Consider the following 13,641-nt stretch of genomic DNA (forward strand, 5'->3'; position numbering starts at 1 on the left):
CAAACTCCATACTATCTTTGCAACTTTTCTGCAAATCTAAGATTATTCCAAAATAAAAAGTTTATTAAAGAAGTTGGCAAGCTTATTCTAAAATGTATGGAAAGGGAAAGGACCTAAAATAGCCAAGACAATTTTGAAAAACAAGAATGAGGTATTTAGACTACCCAATTTCATGACTTCTTATAAAGCTACAATAATCAAGACTGTGTGGTATTGGCATAAGGATAGACATATAGAAATGGAACAGAATAGAGAGCTCAGAAATAGATCCCCATTTATGTGATCAATTGATTTTCTAATAAAGTGCCAAGGTAATCCAATGGAGGAAAAGATAGTCTTTTCAACAAATGGTGTTAGAACAATTGAATAGCGGTATGGAAAAAAAGAACTTTGATCCTTTCCTGAACCTTACACAGAAATGAACTTGACATGGATTGTAGACTTAACTGTAAGAGCTAAAGCTATAAAACTTCTAAGAAAAAAAGTAGGAGAAAAATCTTTGTGGCATTGGGTTAGGCTAGTGGTTCTCAACTGGGAGCAATTTTGTACTTCAAGGGACAGTTGGCAATGTCTGAAGATTGCTTTTTTTTTTTGTGAGGAAGATTAGCCCTGAGCTAATATCTGGTGCCAGTTCTCCCCTTTTTGCTGAGGAAGATTGGCCCTGGGCTAACATCCATGCCCATCTTTTTTTTTTTTTTCTTTTGTGAGGAAGATCAGCCCTGAGCTAACATCTGATGCCAGTCCTCCTCTTTTTGCCCAGGAAGATTGGCCCTGGGCTAACATCTGTGCCCATCTTCCTTTACTTTATATGGGACACTGCCACAGCATGGCTTGACAAGTGGTGCGTCAGTGCACGCCTGGGATCCGAACCTGCGAACCCCGGGTCACCAAAGTGGAGCGCGTGCACTTGACTGCTACGCCACCAGGCTGGCCCCTCCATGCCCCTCTTCCTCTATTTTATATGTGGGACGCCTGCCACAGCATGGCTTGATAAACGGTGCATATGTCCATGCCCGGGATCCGATCCTGCAAACCCTGGGCCAGTGGAGTGGAGTGCGCAAACTTACCACGCCACTGGGCCAGCCCCCTGAAGATGTTTTTTAATTGTCACACTGGGGTGGGGAGCATGCTATTGGTATCTAATGAATAGAGGCCAGGCATGCTGGCATGCTGATAAACATCCTACAATGTACAGGGCAGCTCCCTACAACAAAGAATTATCCAATCCAAAATATCAATAGTACAGGGATTGAGAAAGCCTGTGTTAAACAAAGATTTCTTAAATAGATCACAAAAATCCTGAATCATAAAAGAAAACAATTGACAAAATGGACTTCATGAAAACTTAAAACTTTTCTCTGTGAAACACAGTTAAGAAAATGAAAAGGCACCACAAACTGAGAGAAAGTATCTGCAAAACATGTATCTGACAAAAGACTCAGATTCAGAATATATAAATAACTCTTATAACCAATAATAAGAAAACAACCTAATAAAAAAAATTGGCAAAAGATTTGAACAGACGCTTCAAAAAAGAACATACAAATATGACCAAAAAGCACCTGAAAAGATGCTCAACATCACTAGTCATCAGAGAAATACAAATTAAAATCATAATGAGATACCGCTACACACTGAGTAGAATGGCTACAGTTGAAAAGCCTGGCAACATCAAGTGTTGACAAAGATGGGGAGCAGCTGACGATCTCATATATTGGTGGTCAGATTGCAAAATGGTTCAGCTACTTTGGAAAACAACTTGGCACTGTCTTATACAATAAGCATATACTTATAGGACCTAGCATTCCTACTTCACAGGTATTTACCCAAGAAAACTGAAAACATATGTCCATACAAAAACTTGTATGTGAATTTTTATAACCACATTGTTCATAATAGCCTCAAATGAAACAATCCAATTATCCATCAACTGATTAATGGATAAACAAGTTGTGGTATAACCATGCTATGGAATTCTATTTGGCAATAAAGAAGGAACAAAATACTGATATTCAACAACATGGATGAATTTCAAAAACCTGATGCTAAGTGAAAGAAGTCACAAAATTATATTCTGTGTGATTCCATTCCTATAAAATTCTAAAAAAAGGAAAAACTATGGTGGCAGAAAGCAGATTAATGGTTGCCTGAGGTTGCCTGTGTCAAGGGAGGGGATCAATTGCAAAGAGCAAATTTTTCAGGGTGATAGAAATATTCTGTAACTTGATTGTGCTGATAGTTACATGATTATATACAACTGTAAAAACTCATCCAACTCTACATTTAAAGTGACTGACTTATGTTAAATTTAACCAATGGAAATACAAATTGAAAAAATAATTTGAGACTTTGAAATTAATAACGCACTATTAAAAGAATATGAACCAAATAATAAAGGGAAAAAGTTAATTATATCTAAAAAACAGTTAAAGGTAATTGTTGTAATTGAGCACTAAATTTAGCTTCAAGGTTCCTGGTAGATAATACAAAAATGAAAACTGCACGGGGTATATACTTTTCATTATGTCATAAAAGGAAGAATATTTGCCTGTCTGAAGACTATACATTTTTACAAGCAGGAAAGACTAATTTTCCATGGGAATCTTCTCGTAAGAACATTAAATACCACACTGGGCGATATTTTCTAAAGGACTGAAAAAAGTTGGAAATATTTTTCATATGGTTGACTCACACTGACCATGAATAAACCATTTTTTTCTAGGAACAAAAGTAAAGTACATAGCTTCTCATTGTTCTACCACTTGGAGCAGGTGTTCAGATGTCAGGGACCTGGCCAAGACAGTTGATGTGAGCTCAAGACAAAGGAGGTGTGGTTGAAGTCTGGAGAAGGGCAGAGGTATGATCTAAAAATGAAGGTTGTAGATGTTGACATTTTTATAAGAATCGAACACCCTGACCCCAGTGGAACTCATCCCCCGTGCATGGGGTTTTTTCTGTTTAAATATTTAGACAAGCATTCTGTTGAATTCCTAATTTGTATATCACAAGCAGAGAACACAAATTCCATTGATAAGACTATTCCATTCAATAGTTACCTGCTTCTACTATAGAACTTTAATATGGATCATATACAATGTTTTGATTTGAGCCAGGCTGTAACCTGATAAGCCTGCCAAGTTATCTTCAAGGTATAACCTTAGATAATTACATTAGTTGGCCTATTGAATTATTTAGTATTTTCCATCTGAGTGCTGCTGAAATTTGTACGTGGAAAATGAAGATTTGGGTCTTAGAATACTTGATATTGGAGGGAAGGATTCTTGCATTCCCATCTGCTGTGCCAGGACCCAGTTCATGCTGTTTAAGTATGGGTATGGTTAAAGGGGAGGAGGCTTTGGAAACAGTTATATTAAATCCCTTTGGTGGTTAGACTATGCTCTGTGAAGTACTCATCCCTTCCTATTCCAAACACCTCTGCAATGGACTGAATGTTTATGTCTCCTCAAAATTCATATGTTGAAATCCTAATCCTCAAGGCGATGGTATTAGGAGGCAGGGCCTTTGGGAAGTGAGTAGGTCTTGCGGGCAGACCCTTCATGAATGGGATTAGTGCCCTTAAAAGGGAGACCACAGAGAGATCCATCAGCCATGTGAGGACACAGCAAAAAGACACAGTCTATGAACTGGGAAGCAAGCTCTCACCAGACACCAAATCTGCTGATGCCTTAATCTTGGACTTCTCAGCTCCCAGAACTGTGAGAAATAAAATTTCTGTTGTTTATAAGCCACCAGTTTGTGGTATTTTTGTTACAGCAGCCCTAAAGACAAAGACAACCTCCTGTAGTCTATGTAAGACCCAGATCTGGGCAATGAGAGTACTGCTTACCCCTGGCTACAGTAAAAAGCAGTATAGCAGAGTGGCTAAAAGTCTAGGTTCTGGAGATAGACTGTGGTAGACATATGACATCATTCATAGAGGCTCAAAAGCTCTTGACCATCTGCCTCATGTTTTGATAGTTCCCAGCATTGTGAATTTCACCTTTCCAAGCTTGCATAAAAACAAAAACAAAAAGCTACCTTTCCCAGTCTTCCCTGTAGCTAGTGTCTAGCTATGTGACCAGTTTGATGCACCAAGAAAGACCCTGACTCAGAAGTAAGCTATCGGGGGGGGGGAACAGGCTGGTCACAAGGCATCAATTTGCTGACTCTAGAATGGGTGGCAGAAGCCAACCCTATTTAGGATCAGTGGTGGTGGCAACTTGATTCATCCAGTTCTTGAGTGTGATACTGACAGAATCCCGACTAAGACAAAGCCTTGAAGCTGGCCAACCCAGTTTAAAGCTCTAACTTTAAGATTCAACTCAAGTAGTTTTCTTTGATATGATAATTTTCTTTGGTGAGTTAATCTCATCCTCCTTTTTGCCCTCCTTTAAGAATGATAATTATTTTCATGATATTGATAATTTTATAGTAGTTTCTTTGGAGACTCTTTATTCTGGAAGCTTATATATAAAAATTATCAGTACTGAGAATATTATATGAGGGCACTCCGGCACATAATTACCAGACCTAGTAGAGTTGTCAGTTATTCTACTGTGTTACAGTTGTTGTGATGTGAGTCGTCTCTAGGCCTCAGCGTAGCAATGATGCTCAAACTTCAGCGGACATAAAAATCACCTGTAGAGCTTGTTAAGATATATATTCCTGGGCTCTACCCATAGAGATTGTGATTCATTTGGCTGAGGTGGGGCCCAGGAATCTGATTTTAATAACTTTTCAGGTGATTCAGATGCAGGTGGTCCATAGACCATACTTTAATAAACATGGACTATACTTGAACTCCTTACACATCTTTCATCCTTATTAATCCTCATTCCTCAATGTTAATCCAGTGTCCGGTACATGGTAAGTACACTGTAAGTGTTTGCTTAATGGCTGAATTTGTTCATTGCATGATAAATAGTAAAGGACAGAAATCTTGAAAACAATGACACTTATTACATATACGTGGTGCTCAAAAATCTAAGAGTGCTTTAGAACCAAAGAAGCAAATTGAGTAATATTTTCCTGTACAGTGATTCAACAGATTCTCTAAGGGTCGGATTTCTGGTTCAGTGGATTTCTCACTAAAGCCAGGATTCATTTTCCACGCATGGTCAAACATAAGACACTACATAGTGATTTATCACATATTTATTCACTTAAATTTCAGGGGAAATGGTACCTATATGTCTGACGTGTTTATCACTAAAGAAGGTGTCTTTTTCCAGAGCTTTAGTGCTTAATGATCTGTCATGACTTCCCCTCCTACTGCTCTTCTAGCCTTCCCCTCTCTGACACTATCTCTAGGTGTCAGGCATTTAAAATTGGAAAAAAACAACATTGGTGAAATAGTACCTTCTAAGATACAATTATGTATTGATGATGTGGAGATAACAATCACAGGGCTCAGATGAAAGCCCAGTTATTTCTCCAGCTTCTGCTCTTATCTGCCTGAGTTTGTTTGAGTAGTTAGGCATGATAACAGAGCTAACAGCAGGTGAACATGGTTTGGCAAGAGAAGAGAAAGATCAGGAACAAAGATCTGTAGCTCAAAGCACTCAGAATAGATGTACCCACCCATTGGCCCCAGTCGAGGAGGTCTTGTACTGCCGGTTTCCAGCTGTGGGAATTCTGACTGCCATGCAGTGTCTCATTCGGATGACCCCTCGTACAGAAAGACTTTCTTGGGTTTCCCCCATTCACATCCAGTAGGATCTTGCCATCCTCAGAACCTCTATTTCAGTTATTTCTGTGAATCCGCTGTCTCTTCTGTCAAACTGTTAGCATTCTGAGGGCAAGGTACCTGGACTAGATAAGGACTCCATAAAAATCTGAATAAGCTGCTGCCAAAGGGCCCATGTTTCCGTGCTGTGAATGGAAGAACTGGAACAAATATGCTAAAATGTACTAAGGGCTTTTGAGAGAGTTTTTGTGGGGGGTGGGGAGTAGGGGAGAGTGTGAATCTTAAAGATAAGGAGAGTAGAGAGCTGGAAATTGGTGGTATATCCCTATAATGGAATACTAAATGACAATGAAGAGAAGTATCTTTTTTTTTGCTGAGAAAGATTAGCCCTGACCTAACATCTGTGCCAATCTTCCTCTACTTTTTTATATGTGGGTTGCCACCACAGCATGGCTGACAAGTGGCATAGGTCTGTGCCTGGGATCCGAACCCACAAACCTGGGCTGCCAAAGCGGAATGTGCTGAACTTAACCACTACACCGCGGAGCCAGCCTGAGAAGGATCTTTTCAAGGGATATAAACCGGGCAATGATTCATGCACTTGTCTTTTTACAAAACGGCTTAGGTATAATTTACATATCATAAAATTCATCCATTACAAGTGTACAATTCAATGATTATGAGTAACTTTACTGAGTGGTGCAACCATCATCATAAATCGGTTTTAGAACATTTTCATCCTCCCAACAAGATTACTTATGCCCACTTACAGTTATTCCCCTTCTCACTCCCAGGCCCAGGCCACTACTAGTCTATTTTCTGTCTGTAAGGTTGCCTTTTCTGGACACTTCATATAAATGGAATCATACAATATGTGGTTTCTTATGTCTGGCTTCTTTCTCTTTGCATTGTTTTTGAGTCTCATCTGTGATGAAGCATATGTTGGTAGTTCCTTCATTTTTTATTGCCAAATAGTAGTATTCCATTATATGGATATACCACATTTAGTATATCCATTCACTGGTTGATTGACGTTCAGGTTGTTTCCAGTTTGGGCCTATTATGAATAGTTCTGCAACTGAACATACTTCTGTCAATCTTGGTGTAGACATGTGTTTTGTTTTTATTTCTCTTGGGTAGATATCTAGGAGGAGAATTGCAGAATCATTGGTAGTTTCATGTTTAGCTTTTTGAGAAACTGTCAAACTGTTTTTCAAAGTGGCTGCACCATTTTATATTCCCACTAGCAATGTATGAGGGGTCATTTCTCCACATCCTCACCAACATTTGTTGTTTTCTGACTTATTTATTATAACCTTTTTAGTGAGGGTGAAAAAGTATCTCATTCTTGTTTTAATTTGCATTGCCCTAATGACTAAAGATGTTGATCATCTTTAATGTCTTTATTAGCCATTAACCATTTGCATATCTTCTTTAGTGAAATACCAGCTCATATATTTTGCCCATTTTTTAAAATTTAATTTAATTTTTTTTTGGTGAGGAAGATTAGCCCTGAGCTAACATCCGATGCCAATCCTCCTTTTGCTGAGGAAGATTGGCCCTGGGCTAACATCCGTGCCCATCTTCCTCTACTTTATATGGGACGCCACCACAGCGTGGCTTGACATGTGGTGTGTCAGTGCACACCCGGGATCCGAACCTGCGGACCCTGGGCTGCCAATGTGGAGTGCACACACTTACCCGCTACGCTACTGGTCTGGCCCCCATTTTTTTTAATTGTGAAATTTTTGTTGTACATTATTGTTTGTCAGTCACCATATAAATGCATCCCTTCACCCCTTGTGCCCACCCCCTTCCCCATTTTGCGCATTTTTTTATTGGGTCATTTGTCTTTTTATTATTGAGTTGTAAGAGTTCTTTGTATATTTTGGATATAAATCCTTCATCAGATATGCAAATATTTTCTCACACTCTGTTGCTTGTCTTTTTATTTTCTTAATGGTGTCTTTTGTAGTGCAAAAGTTTTAAAGTTTGATGAGGTTCAATTTATCAATTTTTTCTTTAATGGAATGTGTTTTGGTGTCACATCTAGAAAAATATTTACCTTACTTAAGGTCTCAAAGATTTTCTCCTATGTTTTTTTCTATTTAGCTCTTAGATTTCAGTCTATGATCCATGTGAGTTAATTTTTGTATATGGTGTGAAGTAAGGATCTAAGTTTATCATTTTGTGTGTGGATATCCAGTTGTTTTCACTTGTCTTATAAACTGACATCTGTTGAGTGCTTGGCTTTGAGATAGGCACTGGTTACACAAAGATGAATGCTGTAATTTCTAACTTCAAGTACAGTCTAGGGAGGTATATATCCATAACCAAGGATCGTAGAACAGACGGACACAGCAGCTCAAGATCTGGTGACTTCAAGAATGACTCTGAGGTTAAATCAAGCGGATGGCTTTGGTATCCTCAGGGAAAAGACTTGTACATGTTAGTCTAGTGTAATGGTTTCAGCTTCTTTGGTCTCTTAATATACTAGTTTGTCACTATTTGTTTTAAGGCATATCTCAAAATATTTATGATTAATGAAGAGTTAAAATACAAAAGTTTGCTAATGATTTTTTTTCCCAAAAACACTTGATATGCTTAGAGTAGGGGTTATAGTGATATCTTAGAATTGATCACATCCCAGGTTATACCCTGAGAATATCTCCCATGTGGACATTATAAAAAAATGGCTGAACACTCTGGTTTAGTGGATAAACATTAGATTATGAATCAAGAGACTTAGTTCTGGGACTACCACTAATGGCTTTGTGTTCTTGGAATATCATTTAACTTCTGAGACCCTCAGTTTGCTCCTAGTATAAAAATGGCAGTTCATTTCCAAGGTCATTTCCTTGGAATGTTCTATTTGTTCATTCAGTCTACATTTATTGAGTACTCACTTTGTGCCAGGTACTGTGAGGCACTATTAAGCAAAGATAAGACAAAGATGCCAGATGCTTTTATAGAGAAGGATGTGAAAACAAATCATTAAAAGATAATATCGCACATTTTATGCCAGTTCTATGATTCCCTTGGTCTAGAAATGCATATCTCTCTGACCCAGGAGTTAACTATGAGGGACGAAGCAAGAAGGAAAATGATCCCAAGGATCAACTTACAGAATGTGCCCTGCAGGAGAGAATTCACATGTCGGACATGTGACAAAGGAGTTCCAGCCTGTGTAGCTACGACCAACCTTTGGACAATGAGATTTCCTCACATTGTGGTAAAAAGGAATATTTATTTCCCTAAGAGAAAGGAAAGGTATATAACACTTGGGACTATATAAAGAACTTGGCATATATTAGATATCTAATTCTCTTTATTGTATTGAAAATTATAATGGATATTTCTTATATTTCAGGTTTCCCAAAGAGCAAACCTTCAGTATAAGACATTTTGTTGGGAAGTATGTTTTTAATTTATTGCAAGAACATGAATCTGATATAAATCAACTTCATGGCCCTGTTCCCAAGACTTGTCTTTCAGATTCTGAGTCACATTCTCTAATACATTTTATGAACTTCCTTTTATAACTACAGCAACTTCAGACTTGAACCTAAATTATCTAATAGTCTTTTGTGTAATGTACAGACACTAAACTTCTGACTTTTGAAAGATTTTCAGACTGGGGGTGTCTATGCTCCTTTGGCTTGAGTTCCCCCTCCAATTCTCCCCTGTTACCTCCACACACATGTACATTTTCTCTTCTTGACAGTGGATAGTCTGGGGCTGCTTATATGTGAGTCGTGGAACTGTTTGCAAAGTTAAAAGAAAATTAAGATAGCATTACATTACATTCATATGATTTTATAATCTTTATTTGGCAGGTGTACCATTTAGGAGCAACCATTGTTCAAGTGTACTTAGATATGCCTTAATTATAGATTGTGTTTTGAAAAGGCCTTGCCTTGGTCTATTAGTCAGGATGCTTGGTTGCAAGTGACAAAAATCCAACTCAAATTAACTCAAGCAAAAGGGAATTTATTGGTCCTTTTAACTAGAAAGTCCAAGTGTGGAACTGGCTTTAGCACAGTTGAATCCAGGGACTCAACACAATTATTGGCTCTCTCACCCTCTGTCACTCCATTCAGCATTCTGGGTATTGGCATCATTCTCAGGCAGATTCTCTGCATGTAGTAGTCAAAGATAGCTACTGGTACCTTCAGACTTATCTGGTCTTTATAAGTTGAGATCAGAGGAAGAGAGACTCTTTGGGGGCCATATACTAAATCTCATCTGGCTGGTGCTATTTGGGTCATATGCACACCCCTTGCACCAGTCTCTGTGAACAGCAGAAGAAGGTATAAACTAGAAGGTATGACTAGCCCAGGAATTGTCCTAGCTCATGAACCCAAGGCAGAGTAAGGCCTTCTGATTGACAAATTCTCCAGATCCATAAGGTGAAGGAGGAGCAGGTCCCTAGTGGATACCAGGCAGACACAAGCAACAGATGTCCACTACATTTGGTAAGGTGTTATTAAACACTTTTAAGTGAAAGGAGCATTGGCTTTCGTTTGCCACAAACATTGGAAGGTGCTATTAATAATATGCAACATTTGTTTATCTTTGAAACCATCTCAAATGTTCTGGGGATCTGTTTAACTCATTCTTTCTTTATCTTACTTATGGTAAAATAATACCTTTTCACTAAATTGACATTCAGTATCAACTCTTAATATTAATTTTCAAATTTTATCAAGATTTTATAAATATTGTCATTGTGATTGCTTGCACAAACTATGTTTATTTCACAATAAAAATCACAAATATCATAGTTGAGAGAGATTATTTGAAAAGTAGTTTCTCTTTGATTCCTTAGATGTGTTGATGGTGTTTGGTTACATAGAATTAAAAACATTTTTTTGAATGAAATTTGTTTCAAATCTTTGCTCAAGGCTAGAAAAGAGTTTTTAAGTGACCACAGTTATAAGCTTAAGGTAAACCACGTTTCCCTTGTATACAGCATTTTCAGTTCTCAGATCTTGACCCTGATAAGCTTTCTGATATGGGAAGAAAATTCCAAAACACGTATGAAGGAGAGAATTATATGCAGGCATTTTAAATAGCAAGCCCAAATACAGTAATCTTTTTTTTTCATGCTCATAAATTAGGACAGCTCCAGCTTTTAAAATAGAGTAAGAAGAAGGGGTGGCATACATACAGAACAAACCAACATTTAAATATAGCACATTAGAATTCTTTGCATATCAAAGACCAGTAATAAAATTTAAGTTGATTTTGGCTTTAGAAAACATGCTGGGTGTTGGCTGGTCATACTGTGTTGCCATACTCTAGAGCTTTAGGGGCCTCTGTCATAGGATGAAAGAAGAGGTGTAATCATTACAAAAAGGCCCTGTGGTATTGTTATCATTAAATGTCTTTGGACTATGTCCATTGTAGATACATTGTATACAGAAATCCTATATATATCATTAATTTTAGCAGGAGCATATCTTGTTCCTTCAATCTAGGCATAAAATTAGAAGCATTGTGTGACAGAGTGACTTATTCCTAGGAAATACACACTGAAATATTTAATGGTAAAGGGCATGATGTCTCCAACTTATTCTCAAATGGTTTAGAACAACAACAATAATAACATGATGTTCTATTACATAAATCTTTCATAATTTATTCACTCAGTCCTATCTGGGTAATTTTATGTGGAGGCAAAGGAGAAAACTGGATAACCTCAACTCAGGTGATTGAATTTTCTTCAAGTATCTCTATTATTTGGCTTGAAATGCTATACATTCCAAAATTTTAGACTGTGTCCCAAAGTCACTATACATGCCATTAAAGTTAATAATTGAGTTGACTATACACTTAAAATATTACCTCAAAGGACTTCTGGTAAAATGTGGAAATGGAGTCATTAATAGGTATGAGATTTCAACACCATTTTAGAAGATAGAAAGCAAAGAATAAAATGCTAGAACATGAGTCTCCAGTTTGAAAGGGCCCAGTGAGTGCGTAGCACAGTGAATGAAAAGACCTTGTAAAGCAAGTCTTCATAAAATTTTAGCACCCTAGGATTAAAGAGAAAATGCTGGAAGACCAGATCACATGCAATAGGTAATAGAATGGCATAGTACATCTCAGTGGAAATTTTGGTAGACAGAAGGCAATAAAGCAAAGCCACTAGAATTCTGAGAAAAAATGGTTATCAACCTAGAATTCTATCCTCAGCCAAACAATTGTGAGGGTAGAATAAAGACAGTTTTAGCTAAACAAAGCTTAAAAAAATTACCTCCCTTGAGTTTTTTCTTAAGCAACTGGAAGATCTATCCCAAGAAAATGAGGGCACAACCCAAGAAAAATCAAGTCTGGAGGCCCAAGATACAGTGGATCCAAATCAGGAGATTGGTGAAGGAAGTCTCAGCTTCGCATCAAGCCTGGAGAGCCACCAGTTGCAGACTGGAGCAAGATGATGGAAGTTCCATAATGGAAATAGGGGGAAGAAATGAAATATTTGGGTTATCTGATAACTCTAGACTGCTCAGAAAGTAGTATTGATAGGTCTGTGACAATTCTGATGGAGCATTTGGAAAAATTTATCAAAATTTCTAATATTGATAAATTAAGGAATTTCAGTATAAATATGTTATTTAGAAGCACAGAGGTTTAATAACTGGAAGAAATAGCTATACAGATGAAAGTGATTACTCATGGGGAAGAATGAAGCAGGCACTGATGAATTTGATTATCAGCTTTTTAGTACGTTTGCTTATATTATCAAGTATATCAGTTATATTGATTAAAATCAAGTGGAAATAAAAGCAGTTCAAACTAAAATGAACCATTTATAGATGTTAATAATAGGGGAAACTGGGCATGGGTACATGGGAACTCTTCTTCACAATTTTTCTGTAGATCTAAAACTGTTCTAAAGAATAAAGTCTCTTCAAAAATTGAATTGGAAAAATAAGAAAGGTGAAACAAAGAAAAGAGTACAATGTAATACATAATATATCTTAAATATAGTGTAATAAAATTAATGAACATCAAAATATACAGAAAATAAAATCATTTTCTGTATTGATTTTCAAAACAATATAAATTATTAAAAATAAAATGTTGCATTATTAATAAATATTGTCTATACATATATGTCTTACGTTTTGAGTTATTCAATATTACCAGTCAATCTATTCTTCATGGAAACTTATAATTTTTAAAATAACAAGTGAATAACCATGTTTAAGATTAAGTGGTTGACATTTTTTCCATCAGTGGATTAATATAGTTTTGGATTATGATTATTCGTTTACCTCTTCACCCCCATTTAAGTGTCCTAAACCGCTAAGAGAGACCACATTAGAGGTTGTACAGGACTAGTTGGGGGTGGGGTGGTCAATGAGCCTATCTGGCTAGGCCACATCTTTGAAATGTTGCACTGTCTGTCACTGGGCATTATTGCTCTCCTATTCCTCTCCATCAGTTTGGCTAAATGGTAGTCCTGTTTCATAGGAATTAAGCAATTTATCTGCTGATCTAGTGGTAGAGTGGGGCTTAGAAATCAAGCCCTCTGATACCAGGGGCAAGAGTATAACTTTGTCCTGGGGCACCAATGATATGTGGTGTCTACTGTTGCTGTCATCATAATAGGCACTAAACTTGAAAGCATAAACCCCAGGACAGTGAGATTGACCTTGACGCAAAACAATGGTGAGCATATAGTCCTTGGATTGGGCTCTCTAGCATGTTTTAAGGCAGGTTTACTTATTTCTTTATTACTTTCTATACTTTTTAAATCCCATTTTATGTTCTAAGAACTAGACATTGCAGGAAACTCCTCTCATACCTTGTTTTCTCTCTAGATCCAAAAATGAAAATGACAGCCCTGCAGTAGCTAAATATCTAAGCTTTAAAAACATATTTTAAAAGCCCTAATTGGCATAATAACCTGTAATTTTCTTTTCTTTTTTGGCATCACCCATTTTACA

This window comes from Diceros bicornis, chromosome 1, assembly GCF_020826845.1.
Source record: "Diceros bicornis minor isolate mBicDic1 chromosome 1, mDicBic1.mat.cur, whole genome shotgun sequence".
Taxonomy (NCBI): domain Eukaryota; kingdom Metazoa; phylum Chordata; class Mammalia; order Perissodactyla; family Rhinocerotidae; genus Diceros; species Diceros bicornis.